Raw genomic sequence first — 19,193 nt, 5'->3', positions numbered from 1 at the left:
GAGGGAGTCAACCGGGTGCCCATGTCTTTCAGTGAATTCCAAACTGAATAGAAGGAAGAGAGAGAGAGAAAACCAGACCCCTCAGAAGGAATGCCTACAAATAAGAGACAATAACATCCCTCAGCGGGTTTGTACTCCCATTACTGTGGGGAGGGTCAATGCATACAAGGTTCGAAAAAGAATAAAGTCTAAAACCAACTGGATGAAGACGGGTCCCCAGAAGAGGGTGGCCTCAACCCGGCCCTACCCAGAAGAATTGATCGGCCCGTCCCCCACTGTCTCCATCCAGGTGGAAGGAGTCTACACGAAGGCCCTCCTGGACACTGGAGCTCAAGTGACTTTGTTGTACAGAGACTTCTATGATAGGCACTTGAGCCATTTGCCTATACAGAAGATAGAAGAGCTGGAGATATGGGGCCTGGGAACTCAGAGTTTCCCCTACGATGGTTACCTGCCCATAAAGCTGACCTTCGATCCATCTGTGGCGGGGAAAACAGAGGTGTTTGACACCCTGGCAGTTGTGTGTCCTAGACCGCCCGGGGCCAGCAAGATGTCCCTCATCATAGGGACCAATACGGATCTGGTGCGAAGACTTCTGACCCCTCTAGTGGAGACGAGTAACCATCAAGATCCCAATATCCATCCCATGCTGAAGACAGCCTACCAACGGTTGGTCCTAGAGCAGAAGACCCCAGGAGAGGGGATAGGGAAGGTGTGGAGACTTGGGAGAGAGGGAGTGGTGCTGCAGCCCGGAGAGGTAGCCTGCCTCAGGGCCACGGTGAAGCTTACCTGGGAGCAGCCTGGCCCCTTTGTCATGCTGGAATCCAATCCAAGGGAGGATCACTCCGGCCTGGAAGTGATACCGGAAGTGATTTCAATCAAGGCCCTGAAGAAGGCTCGAGGAAGAGTCCCAGTGAGTGTGAGAAACCCTACGGAGAGACCCATAGAGATCCCTGCCAGAATGCTGTTGGGGCAGGTGAGTCCTGCGGCCCCAGTCAGCTGGTCAGAAGTAAAAGGAACGGGTGAAGGAGGAGATGTTTGGGAAAAACTTTCCATGGAGAACCCGGACCTACCTGGAGCCTGGAAGGAGAGAGCCAAGGCCCAGCTGACTAGATGGGAGAGGATTTTCTCAAAGGATGAGTTTGATGTGGGATGTGCCAGGAGTGCCACCCACCGAATCCGCCTCCAAGAAGACAAACCCTTCAGGGAAAGGGTTAGGCGGGTCCCTCTAGCTGACCTGGAGGATCTGAGGGAGCAGCTTGCGGAGTTGAAGAAGACTGGTGTGATTCGGGAGTCTAGAAGTCCCTATGCCTCCCCCATAGTGGTGGTCAGGAAAAAGAATGGGTCGTTGAGGCTTTGTATTGACTACAGGACTCTCAACAGGAGGACCATCCCTGACCAGTATACCACACCGAGAATAGAGGATGCCCTACAGAGTTTGGCTGGTGCCAAGTGGTTCAGTGTAATGGACCTCAAGAGTGGGTACTACCAAATCCCCATGCACCAGGAAGACCGAGAGAAGACAGCTTTCATAACCCCAGTGGGATTCTTTGAATTCAACAGAATGCCTCAGGGCCTGTCTGGAGCCCCTGCTACCTTTCAACGCCTCATGGAGAAGACCGTTGGAGACATGAACCTCATAGAAGTCCTTGTGTACTTGGACGATGTCATTGTCTTCGGGAAGACAATGGAAGAACATGAGGCCAGGTTGGAGAAGGTGTTGAGAAGACTCAGCGAAGAGGGACTCAAGCTTTCTCCCGAGAAGTGCCGGTTTTACCAATCCTCTGTGAACTATCTGGGACACATAGTGTCTGAAAAGGGAGTGGCTACAGACCCTGAGAAGTTGGAGGCAGTTCCCTCTTGGCCAAGACCGACAACAGTCACAGAGCTCAGATCTTTCCTGGGGTTCTGCTCCTATTATAGAAGATTTGTGAATGGGTTTGCCCGGATTGCCAAGCCACTGAACGAATTGCTCAAGACTGAAGGAGAAGAGGATGGCTTGGGACCTAGGAGGGCCGGTGAGTCGGTTCAAGATCAGTGGAACCCCAGGTGTGAAGAGGCTTTCCGAATCTTGAAGAGGAGCCTTACCACGGCCCCAGTCCTGGCCTATGCCGACCCCACCAGACCATATGAGCTACATGTCGATGCCAGTCATGAGGGCCTAGGCGGAGTGCTCTATCAAGAGTATGAAGAGCAGCTGCAACCAGTGGCCTATGTGAGCGGGAGCCTGACTCCCTCGGAGAAGAACTACCCCACTCATAAATTGGAGTTCTTGGCCCTCAAATGGGCAGTAGTAGACAAACTGAAGGACTATCTCTATGGGGCGGAGTTTACCGTAAAGACAGATAACAATCCTCTAACTTACCTCTTCACTACTGCAAAGTTAGATGCAACCGGACACAGATGGTTGGCTGCATTATCCGGATTCAACTTCAGTCTAAAATACAGACCAGGGGCTGGAAATAGGGATGCAGATGCCCTGTCCCAAAGATCTCATGTCATGGTCGACGACTGGGAAGACTGGACTCAGGTAGCACCGGAAGGAGTGCGAGCACTCTGTCAGGGTGCTGAGTTTCAAGCAAGAGGGGGCTCCAGAGCAGAGGAGATAGGAGTCACCGCAGTGGGAGTCCCTCAACCCTACTGTGGGGTAATTCAACTAGCAGAGGAACTCCTGCCAAAGCTGTCCAGAAAGGAGCTGAGCTATGACCAATTGGAAGACCCCATGGGGAGATTGGTCCTTGAAGCTTTGGAGAACGAGAATCCAGAGGGACTTCGACATCACCCTTCCAAGGAGGCTCGCCTGCTGAGGAAAGAGTTGGATAAGCTACAAGTACATCAGGGAGTGGTCTACCGAAGGGGCCCCTCTGATAACTCAGAAGATAAGTGGCAGTTGTTTCTCCCAGAGAAGCACCGAGAGACGGTACTAATTGCCTTACATGACCAGCATGGCCATCTAGGGGCGGAGAGAACTTTCCAGCTTGTCAGAAGCCGGTTCTATTGGCCCTGTATGAGGGCAGAAGTGGAGGAATATTGCCGTTCTTGTGCACGATGCATCCAGAGGAAGACTCTACCCCATCAAGCTGCCCCAATGGGCCACCTACAGAGTCAGGGTCCAATGGATCTGGTGTGCATTGACTTTCTCTGCCTCGAACCCGATTTGAGTGGATTGGGAAATGTTCTGGTGGTAACCGATCATTTCACCCATTATGCCCAGGCTTTCCCCACCAAAGACCAAAAGGCCTCCACTGTGGCCAAGGTGCTCATGGAAAAATACTTTGTCCACTATGGATTACCACAGAGAATCCACTCAGACCAAGGAAGGGACTTTGAGAGTCGTCTGATCCGGAACCTACTGGACTCATTGGGAGTAGAAAAGACTAGGACTACACCTTATCATCCACAAGGAGATGCCCAACCTGAGAGGTTTAATCGGACCTTACTAAACATGCTTGGAACTCTAGAGACAGAGAAGAAGCAACACTGGAGCCAACACATATCAGCTCTGGTGCACGCTTACAACTGCACCACAAGTGAGCTGACGGGTTACTCCCCCTACCGGCTCATGTTTGGGAGAGAAGCAAGATTGCCGGTGGATCTGGCCTTTGGCATTTCCCTAGACCATGCCTCTGCTACCTCCCACAAGGGATATGTGGACTGACTTAGACACAATTTGAAAGTGGCCCATGAACGAGCTCAGGCGGCCTCGGACCAAAGGGGAGCCCGCAACAAGAGGAACTTCGATCTGAAGGTTCGAGTGCAAGACCTGCAGCCTGGGGACCATGTACTGCTACGCAATCTGGGGATCCCTGGGAAGCACAAGCTTGCTGATAGATGGAGATCAGAGCCCTATGTCATTTGCAGAAAGCTACCTGGATTGCCTGTGTATAAGCTAAAACCAGAGGGGAAAGTGGGGCCCTTGAAAACTTGGCACAGGAATCATTTGCTCCCGCTTACTGAAGCAGTCAGAATACCTCCAGTGAGAAATCCACCTGAATCTGTTTCCATTCTGGATACCCCGGGACCTAGCACTCGGTCTCAGACCTCCCGGGTTAGAGATGGACAAGATTCCCAACAAGGTGAAGGTGGAAGAGGAGAGCTTGAGTGGCTGTGGCCTTCATCAACTCCAGGAAATTCTGCCATAGATCTCCCACCTACTGAGGATACACAGGATGGGACACTGAACCCAGAAGCTACAGAGTTCATTCCATCTAGTGGTGTGCCTGAAGGCTGGGAAGATATCCCTAGCATTTACTCAGAAGAGGAAGGAACCGATGTTCCAGAACCAGTGATGCTGTCAGAATGTGTTCCTGAAGTAGAGCCTGTGGCACCAGAGCCTGAAGTCCCAAGAGAACAGAGAGCTCGCCGAGTTGTGAGACCCCCCAAGAAGCTAACCTACTCTCAAATGGGAGAGAGCTCTGAGGACTCTGTTGTGACTGCTAGAAGAAGTGCTGAACGCTCTAATCCTTCCACTGACCATTTGGTGGAGGGCAACCCCAGCTCACTCTCTGGCACAGTTAGGCAGGCCACTCATGTCAGTGTGACCTGTGGGACTGGGAATCCCACCTCTGAGTTCTGGTGGAAATTCCCTGTACCAACATCATACTCAGCACTTTCAAAATTGGTACAGGATATGTGTTAAAAGTTTATCTTTGGGGACCAAAGAGTTTAAGTGGGGGGAGTGTGTAGCGGGGTCTCTTTAAGAACTATAAAACTACTGTTCCCAGAACCCCGCTGGTTCCCAGGATGCTTTGAGTTATGCCCCAGAGACTTATGGGGGAGGAAATATAAGGAGGGGGAGAGGCCTAGTTCGCTCTCTTTGGACACCCCCCTCTCTCCTAGCAAGAGGAGGTCTGTGCTGAACTGCTGAAAGCACAAGGCCTGAAGCCTGGGCCTTGTGCTCTTTTCCAAAGAGCTCTCTGCCAGCTTAGTTGCACCTGAGAGACATTTTCTCATCTTTGCTGCAGTACACCAGAAGGATTGAAGACTGGGAGGTCGGTGGATTCCTGTTCCTAGACGAAAAGGCAGAGAAACCGGACTTGGACTTGTCCGAGTGGTGAGAGCTGTTTAAAGACAGATGCTTTATCTTTATTATACGTTTGGATTACAAAGTTGTTCTTCAAGTGCACCACCGAAAGATTGCTAGCGAATATTGTTTTACTGGACTTCCATTTAGATCAGTCAGGCCTGACTGCATAGGTAGACAGTGCTGGGTGTTTACCCATGTGGGGAAGTAGCTGAAAAAGGGCAGCATTAGAGTTGCATAGCAATACTTTATTATGCTGATTACTCTGTTCATCTTTATTACTGGTTACTGCAGGGACCTGCTTATGTGTTGCAATCCAAATGTTTGATTCATGTTATTCCTTTTATAAAACACACCAAGTAAAGTCAGTTATATACTTTCAAAGATTGTCTATGATTGTCTATGAGCTTGAGTTATCCACCCACGCACACACACATATTTAGAGTATAAGTGATTTAATGTGTATTGCTAGTTACTAACTGTGCCAAAGTGGGTAGAGCAGATTGCCGGGGGGTGCTCAGGACCCAAACCAAACTTGCGGCCCTCTTAAGTGAGGGTATCGCTATATATGTATTCATTTTTAACCCACTGGTGCTGATATTATGAAGAAAGAAGCCTTCTTCCTCTTATCACACCAGCTTTTCTCCCAGATTCTCCACCTCTGAGCTGGTGAATCTGGAAGGGAGATATTTCAGTGTATAGGCTGTGAGATCTTCAGATCTCACTTTTATAAACTGGCCGTTTGTGACAGAACGGTCCTGTACTGTGATGAGAAGCAGAGAACATGTTCTCTGCTCCTTATCTCAGCTATATAAACCAGTACACCCCAGAGATAAGACGTGATCCTGAGGATCACGGCTGATATCTGTTTTATAAACAGACACCTGTGTACGAATCCCTCTGCCTGTGAAATGGACACTTATCAGACCTCGGCAAATGCAGATCCTGAATGAATGATCTCGTCAATCCTCCTCCTGGGAAGCTGTTTAACACTGATGGATGGTTCTAGGATGGGTGTGTCTGAACATCAAGGAAAGATTAGCCCTTCCCACTGATTGCACTGTCTATGATGTGCACCACCCGATCATCCTATGACAGAAATCCTGGAAATAAAGCTGTAATTAGAGATGGACGTACTTCCGACGGGACATTTTGCGAACGCGAACCCCGAACACGGCCAAAAGTTTGGGAAACCGCAAAGTTTGCGGCGGCCCCATTGACTTCAATGGCAGGTGAACCTTAAAAACCTACAGGTCATATTTTCAGCCACAAAATACTTACTAGCTGTGCACACATAGTCCCACCACATGGACACTGACATAATAAAAGTATGACGTGAATCTGGGATCGAAAAAGGGCAAGAATTCTATTTTTATCTGTGAAATTTTGACAATTCAGGAGCGCATGAAGGCAATGGAGCAGAGGAAAGGTCAGGGTAGGCTATGAAGAGGGTGCAGGAGATGATCACCAGCACCGTGATAGAGAGCAATGACACCAGCACCGTCACCAGCACTGAGATAGAGAGCACTGACACCAGCAGCGAGATAGAGAGAGAGCACTGACACCAGCACCGTGAGAGAGAGCACTGACACCAGCACCGTGATAGAGAGCACTGACACCAGCACCAAGATAGAGAGCACTGACACCAGCACCGAGATAGAGAGAGAGCACTGATACCAGCACCAAGATAGAGAGCACTGACACCAGCACCAGCACCGAGATAGAGAGAGAGCACTGACACCAGCACCAAGATAGATAGAGAGCACTGACACCAACACCAAGATAGAGAGCACTGACACCAGCACCGAGATAGAGAGCACTGACACCAGCACCGTGATAGAGAGCACTGACACCACACCAGCACCGAGATAGAGAACATTGGCACCGCACCAGCACCATGATAAAGAGCACTGACACCACACCAGCACTGTGATAGAGAGCACTGAGACCACACCAGCACCAAGATAGAGAGCACTTACACCAGCACTGAGATAGAGAGCACTGACATGAGCAACCTGATAGAGAGCACTGACACCAGCACCATGATAGAAAGCACTGACACCAGCACCGTGATAGAGCGCACTGACACCACACCAGCACCGAGATAGAGAGAGAGCACTGACACCAGCACCGAGATAGAGAGCACTGACACCAGCACTGTGATAGAGAGCACTGACACCAGCACCGTGATAGAGAGCACTGACACCAGCACCGTGATAGAGACCACTGACACCACAACAGCACCATGATAGAGAGCACTGACACCACACCAGCACCAAGATAGAGAGAGAGCACTGACACCACACCAGCATCAAGATAGAGAGAAAGCACTGACAGCAGTACTGATACCAGCAACCTGCTGCTGGGCCCCAAATATATGACACCGCTCAACCTCTTCAAACAGTAGGGTACGGGCATATACTATGGTGTGCTTTTTTTGTACAAGGAAGTGAGCCAAAGGTAGAAAAAAGGTCTGTGTGCTCGATTAAATAAATTGTATATAGAGATATACATGTTCTACTGGTCACATGTGTTGAATTCCTCCGAGATCCATGCCTCAGTCATTTTTATAAATGTGAGGTAGTCAACACTGTCGTGAGCTAGGCGAGTGTGCTTATCGGTCACAATCCCTCCTGCTGTGCTGAACGTCCTTTCGGACAGGACACTGGACGAGGGGCAAGCCAACAGTTCCATTGCAAATTGGGCAAGCTCTGGCCAGAGGTCAATCCTGCCCACCCAGTAGTCCAGGGGTTCATCACTTCTCAGAGCATCCACATCGGCTGTTAACCTGATGTACAGTGGTGTGAAAAAGTGTTTGCCCCCTTCCTCATTTCCTGTTCCTTTGCATGTTTGTCACACTTAAGTGTTTCGGAACATCAAACCAATTTAAACAATAGTCAAGGACAACACAAGTAAACACAAAATGCAATTTGTAAATGAAGGTGTTTATTATTAAAGGTGAAAAAAAATCCAAACCATCATGGCCCTGTGTGAAAAAGTGATTGCCCCCTAAACCTAATAACTGGTTGGGCCACCCTTAGCAGCAACAACTGCAACCAAGCATTTGCGATAACGTGCAATGAGGCTTTTACAGCGTCCTGGAGGAATTTTGGCCCACTCATCTTTTCAGAATTGTCCTAATTCAGTTACATTAGAGGGTTTTCGAGCATGAACGGCCTTTTTAAGGTCATACCACAACATCTCAATAGGATTCAGGTCAGGACTTTGGCTAGGCCACTCCAAAGTCTTCATTTTGTTTTTCTTCAGCCATTCGGTGGTGGACTTGCTGGTGTGTTTAGGATCATTGTCCTGCTGCAGAACCCAAGTTCGTTTCAGCTTGAGTACACGAACAGATGGTCGGACATTCTCCTTCAGGATCTCTTGGTAGACAGCAGAATTCATAGTTCCTTTTATCACGGCAAGTCTTCCAGGTCCTGAAGCAGCAATACAGCCCCAGACCATCACATTACCACCACCATATTTTACTGTTGGTATAATGTTCTTTTTATGAAATGCAGTGTTCCTTCTACGCCAGATATACTTGGACACACACCTTCCAAAGAGTTCCACTTTTGTCTCATCGGTCCACAGAATGTTGTCCCAAAAGTCTTGGGGATCATCAAGATGTGTTGTGGAGAAATTGAGACAAGCTTTGATGTTCTTTTTGCTCAGCAGTGGTTTTCTCCTTGGAACTCTGCCATGCAGGCCATTTTTGCCCAGTCTTTTCCTGATGGTGGAGGCATGAACGCTGACCTTAACTGAGGCAAGTGAGGCCTGCAGTTCCTTGGACGTTGTTGTGGGGTCTTTTGTGACCTCTTGGATGAGTCGTCGCTGCGCTCTTGGGGTAATTTTTGGCGGCCGGCCACTCCTGGGAAGGTTCACCACTGTTCCATGTCTTCGCCATTTGTGGATAATGGCTCTCACTGTGGTTCGCTGGATTCCCAAAGCTTTGGAAATGGCTTTATAACCCTTTCCAGACTGATAGATCTCAATTACTTTCTTTCTCAATTGTTCCTGAATTTCTTTGGGTCTCGGCATGATGTGTAGCTTTTAAGGATCTTCTGGTGGACCTTACTGTGTCAAGCAGCTCCTATTTAAGTGATGCCTTGATTGTGAACAGGTGTGGCAATAATCAGGCCTGGGTGTGGCTAGAGAAATTGAACTCGGGTGTGGACAACCACAGTTATAGTATGTTTTAACAAGGGGGGCAATCACTTTTTCACACAGGGCCATGATGGTTTGGATTTTTTTTCACCTTTAATAATAAACACCTTCATTTACAAATTGCATTTTGTGTTTACTTGTGTTGTCCTTGACTATTGTTTAAATTGGTTTGATGTTCCGAAACACTTAAGTGTGACAAACATGCAAAGGAACAGGAAATGAGGAAGGGGGCAAACACTTTTTCACACCACTGTAGTTGCACACCTGTCGGTCTAGACATTCCCTGATGCTGGATCCGGATGACACCTGTCGATGGGTCAGCTGAAAGAATGACTTCATATCAGAAGTCACCAACACATCTTCAAACCGGCCTCTTCTTGCAGGCGCTGTTGGATTGGTACCCGCAACTCCTTCTCTGGGAGTGGGAATTGCTCCTCTGCCAGCGCACGTAAAAGCAGAATGCAGCATTTGTCGAAGCAAGGTCTGTAAGTGCTCCATTCTGACAGCCCTCTGTGATGGTGGTAACATTTCCTCCATTTTGTGTTTGTACCGGGGGTCTAAGTACGTTGCCACCCAGTACTGGTCCTTGACCTTTATGCTTTTTAATTCGGGGGTCCCTGTTAAAACACTGGAGCATGAAGGCCCCCATTTGCACTAAACTGGAAGCAGTGTGGTGGCCTGGCTCCTGCTCATCATCCAGGATAATGTCGTCCTCCTAGTTCTCCTCTCCCTATCCACGCACAACAGGGATCCCAGAAAGGTTTAAAACATGCTCTTCTTGCTCCTCATCCACCCCGACACCATCCTCTTCTGACTCCTCTTCAGACTCCTGTTGTTGACTTGTCTCAGATAGAGTAGCCCCCCCTGGGAATTCATCCAGAATTGTGACTTCCTCATCTTCCTGCTCCTGCTCCTCCATGGCTTGATCAATGACATGACGCAATGCACGCTCCATAAAGAAGGCATAAGGTGCGATGTCACTGATGGCGCCATGGCTGCGACTGATCAGTTTGGTGATCTCAACAAATGGCCGCAGAAGTCTGCATGCATCGCGCATGAGCAGCCACTGGTGTGGTGAAAAAAAATCAAGCTCTCCAGAACCTGTTCTGCCGCAGGGTTCATACAGGTAGTCATTAACTGCACATTTCTGCTGGAGCAGCCTATCAAGCATATAGAAGGTTGAGTTCTATCGCGTCGGGCAATCGCAAATAAAACGTCTGACCGGCAGATTGTGTCGCCACTGAATGTCAGCAAGGCGAGCCATGGCCGTGTAAGATCTTCTGAAATGGGTGGAGATTTTCCTTGCCTGCCGCAAGATGTCCTGGACCCCAGGGTATTTGACAATGAATTGTTGCACAACCAAGTTAAAGACGTGTGCCATGCATGGCACGTGTGTAATTTTGCCCTGCTTCAATGCACTAAGCAGATTGGCACCGTTGTCACACACCACTTTACCAACTGTCAGTTTGAGCGGTGTTAGCCACTGATCTGCCTGTGAACGCAAAGCTGAAAGGAGTGCAGGGCCAGTGTGGTTCTTGGCTTCCAGGCACAACAGACGCAGCACAGAGTGGCAACATCTCACCTGGCATGTCGAATAGGTTCTGGGGAGACACTAGTAGCGGAAAAGGAGGAGTCAGCCGAGGAGGAGAGGGAGGAGGATGAAGTAGGAGGAGGAGAAAAGCCAGGCCTGCATGCAATCCGTGGCGGTAAAACCAAATCTACACGAGTGCCACGGGTTTCATGCTTGACGGCCGTCAGAAGGTTCACCCAGTGGGCAGTAAAAGTGATATACCTTCCCTGCCCATGTTTGCTAGACCACGTGTCTGTGGTCAGATGTATCTTGGCACCGACATTGTGTGCCAGAGATACATTCACTTGCCGCTGAACATGGCCATTTAGCTCTGGGATGCCCTTCTGTGAGAAATACTTCCTTCCTGGGACCTTCCATTGTGGTGTTCCAATGGCCACACATTTTTGAAAGGCCTCCGAGTCCACCAGTTTATATGGCAGTAGTTGGCGGGCTATCAGTTCTGACAAGCCAGCCATCATCCGTTGGGCAAGAGGGTTATCCGGCGTCATCATTTTATTACGCTTGAACATTTGGCCCACGGAAGCCTGCCTTTTTCCAGAAAAACGTGAGGATGGCATGATGGAAGGTGGAGTGAAGGACAATTCTGAGGAGAGAGGAGAAGGAGAAGTAGAAGACGAGGCTGGACGGTGAGAGACCGGAGTGTGGCTTTGTGGGTTTCGTTGCTCCCACTGGGCTCGGTGATGGCAGCTCATGTGCCTTCTTAAGGCGGTGGTCCCTAGGTGAATGTTGGGCTTACCGCGACTTATGCATTGACTGCAAAGGCTGCAGATGGCAACACTATTGGCAGCAGCGGACACGTTAAAAAAAGCCCACACTGTGGAGCCATGTGCCGGCATCCTGGGAGCGCCAGATGTGACCGTACATGGTTGATGCCTCGCTCCTGATACATTAGCAGTCTGCTTTGTCCCTCCTGAGCAATCTAATTTCTGCCTGCTTCTCCTCCCTATCTGCTGGTCCATATCTCCCTCTGAACTCCCCTCCTCTTCCTCTCATGTGGGCACCCACGTGACATCACTAGACACGTCATCCTCTACGTCACTTTCCCCACTGCTATAATTAGAGATCTCAGAGTAGACAGCAACACCGGGGACCAACCTTCTCCTTGGGCTGATCTGGGTACTGTCGTCAGAGTGGCGGTTGTTGCTACCTTCTCTTCCTGATCCAATGCCAAGAGTGGCCGCGCATCGGCAATGTCTTGTGATGGATCGGAAAATAATTCCTGTGACTCAAGCAGAGGGTATATGGTGGTGCTGGTGGTGTTGGTAGTAGTGTCTTTGGGGGTGCACACCACAGAGAGTGAAGAAAAGGGTGCAGATCGAGAGGATGAGGAGGGTGGAGAAGAGTAAGGCTGAGTGAGCCACTCAACCAAGTCTGGTGCATCTTTTGACGTAATCGCAGGCACCTTCTGCAATTTGCCACTTTAGCTCAAGCCTGTTGCTCCTGCCCTACCACTACCACCCCTGCAGAAGGGCCTGCCTCTTCCTCTGCCTGTCATTTTTTAAATGACTATGTGATAAAAGTCTCCAGAGAAGTGCAGTATGTATGTGGAAGAAGGTATATAACACCCCGCTTCAATCTGTCGTTTTTGGGGGCCACTGGTCTATCACACCAGTTATAATACTTTTTTTTAATTGCGTTTGTCACTCTTTGTAGTATACTATGCTTTCTATATGTGCAAGTATTTTATACGTGTATTACACCACTATATACTGCACACCAAATAGTACACCTATACCAGTCCTTAAAAGGACCTTTGTGGACCTAATAGTAGCTAGCTAGTATCTAGTGAATTGCAGACTGTCCCTGCTCCAAAAACCAAACTGTCCCTCCCTACACTGAGAAACGACAGCTGCGGAATCGGTCAGCAGCACAGCAGTGCAGTGCACTATAATATGCTTTCTATATTTGAAAGAAAGTATATTATACGTGTACAACCCTATATACTGTACACCTATACCAGTCCTTAAAAGGACCTTTGTGGACCTAGTAGCTAGTGATTTGCAGACTGTCCCTGCTCAGAACACCAAACTGTCCCTCAGTCCCTACACTGATAAAGGACAGCTACAGAATTGGGCAGCACTCAGCAGCACAGCAGTCAGCAGTGCATCATAATATACTTTGTATATTTGAAAGAAAGTATGTTATACGTGTACAACCCTATATACTGTATACATATACCAGTCCTTAAAAGGACCTTTGTGGACCTAATAGTAATAGCTAGTGATTAAACTGACTGTCCCTGCTCCACACAGCGTTCTGTCCCTACACTGACAAAAGACAGCTGCAGAATCGGTCAGCAGTGCACTCAGCAATCAGCAGCACAGCAATCAGCAGCAGTGCACCAGAACCCTATATACTGTACACCTATACCAGTCCTTAAAAGGACTTTTTTGGACAAAATAGTAATAGCTAGTGATTAAACTGTCTGTCCCTGCTCCACACAGCGTCCTGTCCCTACACTGACAAAAGACATAATGTAAAATGGCCGCCAATTCAGGTCTATTTATAAGGTAGGGGGTATGTCCAATTGTCCATGTGCTGAAATGTCTCAGTTGGCTGTCCTGTATCCCATGATGAATGTGTCATCATGGGTCAAAGTTCTTCACAATGTAAACGCATATGTCCACCGCGTGAACAGCGCCAGAAGTCCGCCATTTTGGCGAATTGCAAACGAGAAAAATTTGCCGTGAACCGACCGCCGGGCGAACCACAAGGCCATCTCTACGTATGACATTTTGTCCAAATGTCATCCGCTACATGTTTTATAGCAGAAAGTAAAAAATAAACAAAAATTCCCATATACTGTATGTAGCCAGGTGGTAGTATGAAGTGAAGAACAAGCATATAAAATGTGAATCATAAATTCAAATAACTTATTATAGCACAACACATTTTGGCCTAAATTTACAAAGAAAGTTGATATTTTTTTTTTATTGGATATGTTTTATAGCAGAAAGTAAAAAAAAACGGAAAATTGTATACTCACCTTATTAATTTTCCTTTCCTGACGCATCTTCATGGCAGCACACACTGGGTTGTGACTCCGCCCCAACAACCTGACAGGATTGGATTAACTATAAATTTGAAGGGGAGACCCCCCGCTGCATTCTCTGTATATATCATCACAAAGAGTCAGGGAGGGAATCGTGTGCTGCCATGAAGATGCGTCAGGAAAGGAAAATTACGGAAGGTGAGTATACAATTTTCCGTTTTCCTGATGCCTTCATGGCAGCACACACTGGGAAATAACCAGTCGGGTGGGTGCAAGTAAAAAATAAACTTTAATTCTTTATAATGCAGAAGAATTTGCTCTAATGATAGATCTGTTGAAGTCAGTCAAGTAAGCTGAATCCACTTTGTAATGGGAAATAAAGGTATGCCTGAAGGACCAAGATGCTGCTCTGCATATCGTCTCCGGAGATACTCTACAATATGCTGCCCAAGAGGTAGCCACTGCCCTTGTAGAATGAGCCCTGATGTCTTCAGGAATTGTCAGTTGCTGGGAGGAATATGCTTTTTTAATGATCCTAACCAGCCAGGATGCGATGGTGCGTGAAGAGGCTGCTTGACCCCGCTTGGAGCCGTGAGGGATGACCAAGAGAGAATCCGTCTTTCTGAACAAGGTAGTAGCGGATAGATAATTGATGATGGTTGACCTCACATCCAGAGGGTGCAGATCCCCCTGATCGTTACGGAAGGATGGAAGAATGATATCCTGGTTGTAGTGGAATGGAGTGGCTACTTTGTGTATAAACTGCTCCGAGGGTCTTAGAACCACTTTGTCAGGAAAAAGGACTAAATGAGGCTCCGAGATCATTAATGCTTGTATTTCCGATACCCTTCTTGCTGATGTAATTGCAATCAGGAAAGTCAGTTTTAAGGCCAGGTCCCATAGAGAGATTTTTTCGGATGGAATAAATGGAGGTGAAGACAGGGCATGAAGAACTACTGATAAATCCCATGATGGAAAAAAACGGCTTCCTGGGAGGTTTGATTTTCAGATAGGCTCTTAAGAACTGGACAACTAGAGGATGAAAGGCCCACTTTGTGTCTGTTTGGTTGATAGGGCAGACACCTGAACCTTAAAGCGGTTCTTCACCCTAAAGGGGAAGTTCCGCTAGTATTATCCCCCCCCCTCCGGTGCCACAATCGGCACTTTTCGGGGGGAGGGGGGTGCAGTTACCTGGATAATCCAGGTATCTGCACCCACTTCCGGCCAGACCGCCGCATGGCTCCGCCCACCCCCGCATGGCTCCGCCCCCCCCCCCCCCGTTGTGTTCTGGGAAACACACAGTTCCCAGAGACACAGCGGGGGACCATAAGAGAAGCGCAGCGCAACTCGCGCATGCGCAGTAGGGAACTGGGCAGTGAAGCCCTCATGCTTCACTTCCCGATTCCCTGACAGAGGATGGCGGCGGTGGCAGCAGCGAGACGAGCGATCGCTCGTCACCTGCCGCCGACATCGGTGGAACCTGGGACAGGTAAGTGTGATATTATTAAAAGTCAGCAGCTGCAATATTAGTAGCTGCTGGCTTTTAATATTTTTTTTTTTAGGTGCAGCTCCTCTTTAAGGGTACTTAGACTCAGGCCCTTGTTGACTCCTGACTGGAGGAAATCCAGAATGTGAGCAGGCTCTGGAGAAACGCTATTCCATCCTTTCAGTTGAGCTATGGAGCAGAATCTTTCCCAAATTCTAGAATAAATAGAATTGGTCGTGAATTTCCTAGCTTGCATTAGAGTCGATATGACCTCTTGAGAACATCCCTGGGCTCTCAGCCTAGCCCTTTCAATCTCCAGGCCATCAGGTGCAGCTTCTCTGGAGCTGGGTGCAGGAACTGACCTTGGGACAAATGATCCGGAGATACCCGAAGGGGAATAGGAGGTTGAAGGCTGAGTTGGAGAAGTGTCGTGAGCCATGTTCTCCTTGGCCACAGTGGTATAACTGCGATCACTGTCGCTGAGGATCTCCGGAGTCTGGATAGAAACCTCGCAATCAATGGAATTGGAGGAAAAATGTATCCCAGCCTGAAATTCCATGGGTGACTCAGACAGTCCACCCCTTCTGCTGATGGGAATGACCCTCTTGATAGGAACTAATTTCTGGAGGGTCGCAAGGAGAATCTCCCAGTGGAGAGTCAGGGATTCTTGATCTTCCGCTAACAGCAGGATGTCGTCCAGATAGTGGTGGACTCGTAACCCTTTCTCCCTGAGGAAAGCTACTAGTGGCAGCAGAACTTTGGTAAACGTCCTGGGAGCCGAGGAGATGCCGAACGGAAGACACTGAAATTGGAAGTGGTGTTGATCTATGGCGAAGCGTAGGAATTTTTGAAAAAACGGGTGAACTGGCACGTGAAGATAGGCGTCCGACAAATCTATAGAAAGCATCCAGTCGTTTAGGTTTATTGCTAGGAGAATAGACTGTAAGCTCTCCATTTTGAAGGACTCCACTTGGATGCCTCTGTTGAGTCTCTTGATGTCCAGTACGGGTCGCAAGTCGCCCGTTTTCTTCTTCACCAAAAAAAGAGGGGTATAGAACCCTCTCCCTTTTTGGTGTGATGGTACTTCTAGGATTGCACCCTTTTGTCTCAGTTCCGTTATATATTTCACTAGCAGGCTCCTCTTGGACAATGAAGATGGAAGCCTGGTTGCACGGAAATAGCTTGGTGGAAGACCGTTCTTGAACTTCCATTTGTGCCCAAATGTTATTGTGGAAAGTGTCCATGAGTCTTCTATGTGTCTTGCCCAAATTTTGGAAAAGCTTCTCAGCCTGGCGCCCACCTGGGCCGGTTAGGCAGGCGGATCTTCAAAACGATTTTGGCTGATCCCCAGCCGGGTTGGCCTTGGATTTCTGTAATTTGAGAAAGGAGGGTTTTGAGCCCCTCTAGTCCCTTCTAAACTCCCTACCAGGAGGGTAGGATCTAGATTCCCGGTATTTGTCTGGTAAATTACGTTTGAAGGCTGGACCTCTGTGTGTCCTAGGTCTTCTGTCGGAGGGGATCAAACCTGACTTCCCACCGGAAACTTTGGAGATGGCTGAATCTAGTTTGGCATCGAACAGGTTAGAACCATCGTATGGAGTCCGACACCAATTCGTTTTTGAGGCTGCGTCCGCTACCCATGGCTTGAGCGATAGAGCTCTTCTTGCTGTCACCGAGGCCAGCATTGACCTTGCAGAAGATCTAATAACATCTACCGAGGCCTCTGCCACGAAATCCCCTGCGAGTCTGATCTCCTGCAGGGAAGATATTATTTTCTCCATCTCGACGCCATCTCTGAGGTCCTTCTCCACTCCGGATGCCCATCCTGAGATGGCCCTGGCCACTGCCGCCGTAGTAATTGCTGGTCTACAGGCCCCTCCAGCCGTGGAATAAGCTTTTTTTAACTCCAGATTCATTTTTCAATCCAAAACATCCCGGAAAGAGACCGCATCCTCGATCGGTAAAGTTACGTGATGGGCCAGGCACATCAATGAAGAGTCAACGACGGGGGCGTTCATTAGTGGTCTCACTTTTGCTTCCTTCAAGGGATACATTTTCGCCAGTCTATTCGAGAGGCTAGCTCTCTTATCTGATCTTTCCCATTCGTCCTTGATGAGGTCCTCAAGTTCCTCAATAAAAGGGAAGGTTTCTGGATCCCTTTTTAAATTCGGAAAATATTTCCGTACCTTCGGAGGATTAGCCACGTCCTCCTGCCAGCTAAATAGCCTCCTTAACGGATTTCGCAAAAGGCTCCACCAGGGAAAAGTCAAAGCCGGCTGACATATCCTGACACTCGTCCTCCAAGGAGGATTCTGATACTTGGGTGATACGAGGTTCCGCAGAGGATGTGCTAGGAACTGCTCTATCCATAGCCGGTGCAGCTGACTCGAGCAATGTTTCCCGTACGGACTCCCTAATGAGATCCGTGGCCATTCTAGCATCTGCTTCTTTTTCTCTAGTGGCCTCACTGAAGCAGGAACGACAAGCAAGCTTGTCTGGCAAAGCCGGGGCACCGCATACCCAGCAGGCATTGGGTGCAGGGCGAGCATGGTGACTCTGATGGTGCGAGGGAGGAGATTTTCTACGTCTTGACTGGCTGCGGTATGAGTGGCTATGCCGTGAATGGCTATGCCTTCGGTGGCGTGAAGGGGATCTCGAGCGGCTTCTACAAGATTTTCTGCTTGAGGTATGGCTGGAGCTTCTCCCCTGTCTAGAACTTGACTCAGCCGGGCTGCCGGAATAAAAAAAAGGCAGCACTAAGCATCTGGCACTCTTTTGATCTCCCTTTCAATACGTACCTAACCGGTAAAGCCTCTTACCTAACTTGCTGATGGTGGTCTGCATGGGCAGTGGACTCCATAAGGAAAGGGTACAGGATAGTCTAAAACGTAAGAAGGAATGCATAAGCAGGAAGGGACTATTATGAATCATGCCGACATTTTTTTTTTTTTTTAAACATTTAACTGCATAGAAAAAAATAAAGCATAAATATTTAAATAATATTTAACATTAAATATAACAGAAAAAAATAAGTAGAAAGAATACAAAGAAACCCCACAGGGACTTACCTTTAGCAGAATTAGGAATCTAGGGATGCAGAGCAGTTTTTTTCCCAATTGCAGCCAGCAATACATCATGTATTGAATTTTATTCAGGAGCACTGTGTTTTTAAAAAATGGTGCCATACCGCCGCTGAATGACGCTCGGAATCTTGGAAGAGGGAAGAGGGAAGCAGCAAGGTAAGCCCAGGAACGAAAATCCTGAGACTGGGCATGCGCAGTGTGGCGGAACGAACGGCGCACGAGAGGGATAACAGGTACCAGCAAGACCTGCTCCCTCCGCTGGAGATAAGGAAGGTACATAAATTTTTTTTAAAGTTAAATAAAACCTGAGCTCTAGTCACTGTAGCAGAACTCTGAGAGGAAAATAAATAAGAGAAAAAGGGGGAAAAAAACAAGAAAAAAAGGAGATCCACTGCAAAGAAAGCTTCTTTAAAGCTTTATCAAAATGCCAGTAAAAACGCCCCTTGAGATCACCAGAGCGGGGGGCTCCCTCCATAGAAGCTCCTTTAGAGACTGTACAGGAGGGACTTTTAAACAGGAGAGGCTAGAACCTTGCATAAAAAACAAAAGAATTGGTTAACCTGATGATTCAAATATAACCACTAACAGCGCTGATACCACATCTCCATATACAGCAAACAATTTGTGTACGTTAAGCATGTAGTACTTTTTAAAAAACCAGCAAGTCTTTTATCAAAATTGGTGTCCAAACACCAAGTATTAAAGAACCAGCAAGACTTTTGTCAGGAATTAATGTCCATACACCAAGAGATCACACTCTATTCCTCATCAATGAGTGCAGTCCTTCATATTCATATTCATACAATCTTCTCAGATATCTGGGTGTGTATGGGTATGGTCCTACACCTTCACCA

The sequence above is a fragment of the Lithobates pipiens genome, unplaced genomic scaffold, assembly GCF_037356315.1.
Source record: "Lithobates pipiens isolate NorthernLeopardFrog02 unplaced genomic scaffold, aLitPip1_a1.2 Scaffold_8, whole genome shotgun sequence".
NCBI lineage: Eukaryota > Metazoa > Chordata > Amphibia > Anura > Ranidae > Lithobates > Lithobates pipiens.
This window is presented reverse-complemented; position numbering follows the sequence as displayed.